Below are 6,635 nucleotides of genomic sequence, written 5' to 3'. Positions count from 1 at the left end.
TTTCTATATAAGCTTCATTTGCACAGCTTCATCATATGGTTCTCTGGGACATTTTTGCAGAAACTGAGGCCTTGACACACAGTTCCAAGCATCATTTGCTCTCTAGAAACTTGGCAAAGTATCTTTGTTCCACTAACTCTGGCATATTTACTAATATAAAACAAATATGCCTTAGATAGCACTGCTAATTTTTGAAGCTTGAGATGTTGTCTAAACAGATAGGACAACAGTTACAAGCCCTTCTATATGTTGAACCTGGGAAAAGTCTCCCTTGATGGTTGTCCCTCATCAGGGAACTTCTGCAATGACTTGATCAGTTCAGCCTCTTTCATTTCAGGGGAATTTGGACTTTTCTAAGTGGAAACTTTAAAAGGCAGGATATTGCTTTCAGAATATCTACGCAGAATAGACAACATAGTACTAATTCATGTAATAATCTCAGGTATTTTCTCAGTACCTCGTTTTTCAACAACTTTCTTTTGTAAGATTTATTTTTATTATGTGTTTGGGTGTATCTCTGTGTGAGTACGTGCAGATGAGTGCACATACTTGCAGAGGCCAAAGGGGGTTGGATCCCCTGGAGCTGAAATAATAGGCAGTCGTGGGCCTCTTGTCATGAATGCTGAAAATCAAACTTATGTAAGTGTTCAGCAAGAATGGCTTGCAGCTCAGCCTCTGAGCATTCTCTCCAGCCATAACGGTCTGCAACTGCAAGACTCCTCCTTTTCCCCAACAAATGATACATTTTCATATCTGTTTTGTTCTACCTGCTGCTTCTTTCATAGTAGAGCTGAATAAGAGAACTGAGGTCTTGGGATTTGGTCTGTTAAGTTACTTCATTGCTTGTGAACTCACTCTGACTCTTAGGACACAGACAGAATGCAGTGAGGTATTCTGTTAAAATGTAGTAACAATGACCCCTGTCTAATACCTGATAGAACAATCCCTTGTGTACCTTTTGAAATCCAGGGATTGTGGACACCAAGAGAACACAGCCTGCAGAATATACTTAATAGGGCTCCTAGGGGCCCACAGAGGCCAAGGCAGCAGCCATGGAGCCTCTATGGGTCTGCACCAGGCCCTCTGCATATATACTGTGCTTCTTTAGTTTGGGGTTTTTGTTGGAGTACTAACAAAGGGTATGGGAATATCCCAGGCTCTTTCACCAGCTTGTGAGCCTCATCCACCCTTGATGTTAGGGTGTGCCTAGTCTTATTGAACCTTGTTGTGCCCAGTTTGGCTGATATGATTGGGGGGTCCTGCTCTTTTCTAAAAGGAAATGGAGGAGCAGTGAGTCTGGGGTAGATGGGAGGTGGGGAGGATGGGTGGAGGGGAGTGACAGGAAGCTGCTGTTGCTATATATTGTATTGGACAAGAATAAATAATAATAATAGTAAAGAAAAACCATGAGTCAAGGCTTCTCTTTCCATTTATCTCTTGGCATTTTACTGTTCTATACTCTCACCAGAATGTTTCAATAAGCTCTGTGTATAGAATTCTAGGGCTTTTCCACTTGTAGCTTCAAAGTCACCCTTGCTCTTCCTACAAACCAGTTCTCAAGCCCCAAACCGACATTTTTAGGTTAATTACATTAAGATCCAAACTTACTGTTCCAAATTATCTATATTAGTTACTTTTCTGTGAAAAAATACCTATCAAAATCAACTTGAGGAAATGAGGAATCAGTCCATCCTAGCGGGGAATGTATGAAGCTAGTTATGAGGCAGGTTACATTGCCCTGGATTAACTGGGCAACAGCTGTTCATTCAAAAGCAGCATGAATATTAGCTATCTAACAGAATTTTACTTTGGTAAAGAAAAATACACTGAGGTAACCTAATTTGTGAGTTTCTTAAATGACAGAGGGAGACATGTAGTCAGGAAATGGTTCTTGGCTTTTGTAGAACTACCGTGTTTAAGAAAAACCTGATATATATATATATATATATATATATGATTATCATATATATGATATGATATATAGATATGATATATATCACATATATATGACATATAGCCATGATCATATATATGATACATATATGACATATATCTATGATACATAGATATGATGATATATGTGATATAGATATATCATATATATGATATATATAGATATATAGATATAGATAGATCTAACTTACATATATAGATAGAGGATATGTAATATATATGATGCATGATATTATATATATATGACAAACATACTAAAATCTGTATACCTAAAGAAGCTAAACAAGTAGGACCCTAGGTAAGGTGATCAATCCTCATTCAGAAAGGCAAATGGACAGATATTGGAAGAGGGAGAAAACAGGAAACAGCACAGAAGCTTACCAGAGAGGGCCTCTGAAAGACTCTACCTAGCAGGATATCAAAGCAGATGCTGAGACTCATAGTCAAATTTTGGGCAGAGAAGAGGGAATCATATGAAAGAAAGAGGAGATAGAAAAGACCTGAAGGAGACAGAAGCTCCACAAGAACAACAGAACAAAAAATCTGAGTCCAGGGGTCTTTTCTAAGACTGATACTCCAAACAAGGACTATTTGTGAAGATAACCTAGAATCCCTGCAGTGATGTAGCCCATACCAGCTCAAGTGGGTACCCTAGTAACGTGAACAGGGACTGTCTCTGACATGAATTCAGTGGCTGGCTCTTTGATCACCTCCTCCTGAGGGGGTGCAGCCTTGCCAGGCCATAGAGGAAGACAATTCAGCCAATCCTGATGAGACCTGATATAGGCTAGGGTCAGAGGGAAGGGGAGGAGGACCTCCCTTATCAGTGGACTGGAGGAGGGGCAAGGGAGGAGAAGAGGGAGGGAGGGTGGGATTGGGAGCGGACGAGGGAGGGGGCTACAGCTGGAATACAAAGTGAATAACTTGTAATAATATATATTATTACATATATATTGTTATATATATAATGTTTATATAAATTGTAAATATATATATTTACAATACATATATTTATATATATATTTACATATATATAACATATATATATATGTTAAATATATATATATATTTAACAAAAACCTGAGCCCAGAGGGTCCTGCAGAGACTGATGCACCAACCAAAGACCATGCATAGAGAGGACAGACGATCAGATGTGGCCAATTGACAGCTCAGTCTCCATGTGGAATTCTGTGTAAGGGGCGCAGGGGCTGCCTCTGTCATGAAGTCAGTTGCCTGCTGTTTTATCACTTGCCCCTGGCGATGCAGCCTTACCAGTCCACAGAGAAAGAGGATTCAGGCAGTCCTGATGAGACTTGACAAGCTATGGGCGGATGGAAAAGGAGAAGAATTCCCCCTTTTAGTGGACTAGAGGAAGAGGATGGACGAAAAACAGAGGGAGGGTGGTCCTGGGGGGAGTTTAGGGAGGGGGCTTTAATCGAAATATATAATGCGTAAAGTATGAAAAAATTAAAGTTAGTAAAAGAATCAGACTGGGGGACATTCAGCATGAACCCACATGTAATGTAGACATGAGAAATCAACACACTGTAGTGGGGGCGGTAGAATGTAACAAATAGTTAACACATAACTACACTCTGTGTGTCAAGGAAACAGTTCTGAGATATATACTGTAAGGCCTTCTGAGGGTTATGTGTGGCTGAGCAACCCAGTGGTATGCGGGTGATTCTGATAGGATGAAACATCAAGCCAAGTATAAAACCTTAAAAGTAGTGTGTCAACATAGAGAACATGATGTTATAAACTGTGTTATTCCCCTGTTATGCTGTGTAAATTGAAACTTAGCTCCCAGTATAGAGGTTGATCTTACAGGATTAGTGTAATCACGGTAATAGACACTAGAGGGCTCTGCTCCCATCCCCATAACAAGACATACTGAGAAAACAACAACCAAAAAACCAGGACTTGAGTTGAATGTCATTTGATCTTGGGCTTATAGATTGCACAGTTGTGGGTGAATGCATTCATGTTATATAAGATTCCAGTTCTTTGTATTTTATTGTGAACATCTGAGCTTGTGAAGACAGAGTGAATGACATCGAAAAAAAAAAAAAAAGAACGTAGATATAATTTATCAGTTAAATCAGCCATCTCAAGAAAAGCAATGTAATTATATCTAGAGAGACATTTCCATTTGGGAATAATGGAATGGAGGAAGGCATGTAGAAGGATGGGATGAAGCTATGCTGCAGAACTTTATACGTCTGCAATGAAGCTATGATATTGTCGTGGGGGGGGAGGGGAGAAGAACTTATTCTTTCTTGAACTCCCACCACAGACCCGGGGTGGGCTGGGAGGAAGGGACATCAATCAAAGACAACTATTTCTGTGCCTCAGGACTGTAGATGGAAGCCTTACCCCAAAGCTACTGTAGTTGGAATATGTAGTAATTAGGGTTCAAAGACATCATATACTTAGAGCATTGATCTGACAAGAAGAAAGGCTAGCCTGGTTCTTTTTCTTTGTGACCATGTGAGGATAGACAGAAGGCAGCAATCTGAAACTCAAAAACAGCACTCACACAAAAATGTCCTACATTTAGGACTTACTGTATGTGCATACATTTAAGAAACCCAATTTATGGTATTTCCTGTGGAAGCCCTGGAAGACTTATAAGCAGGGCGAAACAGTGTCATTTTAAAACACTTTGAACAAACTGTCACTTACTACATTGCTCCAACCTCAATTGTATAAAATAATTTTGTTGAGATTGGGGAGATTTGTCAGTTCATTTTTTTATGAGATCATTGAACAAACTGAATTTTCTTCAAGTGAGGCATTTCAGTATGCCATAGGGGTTTTGCAAGTCAGCCATGATTCTTCACAGAAACTCAAGGTAAACATTTAGTCTAAAATCACACTGTCACTTGGAAAAATTCTTATATTACCATCCAGGTAACCTAGTAATTTCCTACTGAAACTCTACAGAGTAAAAATTACAATAGAAACCACTGGTAAAACACATTCTAAAGTAGATTTTCAATGTTCTAATGTACATTTCTTAAATATTTTATAGAATTAAGAAAATAACTTCTTCCTCAGATCTCAGAGTTGATTCATTTCATAATTATATATAAGAACTAGATACTCAGTGGATAAAACTGTAAATTTTCATATATTTTTGAGAATCTTATACATGGCTACTGTATCTACATCATTCACACCCTCGTTTTTGCCTTTTAACTTCTTCTGTGTCCTCATACGCACATTGTCAAATCTATGACTTTTCCGTAATTATAACTGTTGCACATATATACTAAAAAAACAAGTAGGTGGCCAAAAATCTGGACACAGGGGTCTTTTCTGAGACTGATACTCCAACCCAGGACCATTCATGGATGTAACCTAGAACCCCTGCACAGATGTAGCCCATGGCAGCTCAGTGTCCAAGTGGGTTCCATAGTAATGGGAATAGGGACTGTCTCTGACATAATCTTATTGGCCTGCTTGTTGATCACCTCCCCCTGAGGGGAGAGCAGCCTTAGGAGGCCACAGAGGAAGACAACTCAGCCACTCCTGATGAGACCTAATAGACTAGGATCAGAAGGGAGGAAAGGAAGACCTCTCTTATCAGTGGACGTGGGGAGGGGCATGAGTGGAGTGGGGAAAGGAGGGAGGGATTGGGAGGGGAGGAGAAAGAGAGTAAAAAATAAAAACAATTATGTGAAAACATTGAGAGAGTAGCATGTTACAAAATGAAGTTTTAAGTAAATTCTTACTAAGTTAATAAAATTTAATGATTTGAACTATAATTTTAATTTATTAATTTATTTTTTGTTAATTTATCTTTTATTCACTTTACATCCTGGTTGTAGTCCCATCCCTCCTCACCTCCCAGTCCTACAGTTTGCTCTCACCTATTCCTTAGAAAAGGGGAGCTCCCTTTCCCATCCACACCAGCTTATCAACTTGCATCAGGATTGAGCATGTCCTCTTACCCTATTGCCTAGCAAGACTGTCCTGCCAGGGGGAAATGATCAAAAATCTGGCAAGTGAGTCAGTGTCCAATGTAGTCCCCACTTCCCTTATTAAAGGACCCACATAAGGCCTAAGCTGCCCATCTGCTACATCTTTGTAGGGAGCCTTTGTCCAGCTCCTGTATGGTTCTATGTTGCTGCTTCCTTATCAGCCAGCCATTCTGGGTCCTGGTTAGTTGGCACTGGTGGTTTTCTTATGGAGTTCCTGTCAGGTCCTTTTCTCTTTCTTCCCACTTTTCCACAAGACTCCCTACACATCGCCCAGTGTTTGGCTGAGAGTCTAAGCATCTGTTTTGAGGCACTTCTGGGTAGAGTCTCTCAGAAGACAATTTTGAGAGGCTCTTTCTGCAAGCTCAGCAGAGTACTATTAATAGTGTCAAAGGTTGGCACTCTCCCATAGGGTTGGTCTTTGGTTAGGCCAAGCATTGGTTGAATATTCCCTCAATCTCCGTTCTATCAACTCTGTCTTTATCCCTGCATATCTTGTAAGCAGGGTAAATTTGGGGTTGAAGCTCTTGTGGGTAAGTTGGTGTTTCCCTCTCTCTATTAGGAGACTAGTCTAGTTAGAGGGTGTTCTCTTCAGTCTCTATGATCTCTGCTACTAGGAGTCTCTGCTTGAATTTCCCTCATATCCTCTCAGAGGCCCACCCAGGTACTTTCTCAGAAAATTAGGAATAGCTTTACATC

The sequence above is a fragment of the Psammomys obesus genome, unplaced genomic scaffold (genome assembly GCF_907164565.1).
Source record: "Psammomys obesus unplaced genomic scaffold, mPsaObe1.curated_primary_1811, whole genome shotgun sequence".
Classification (NCBI taxonomy): Eukaryota; Metazoa; Chordata; class Mammalia; order Rodentia; family Muridae; genus Psammomys; species Psammomys obesus.
Note: the sequence above shows the minus strand (reverse complement) of the source record.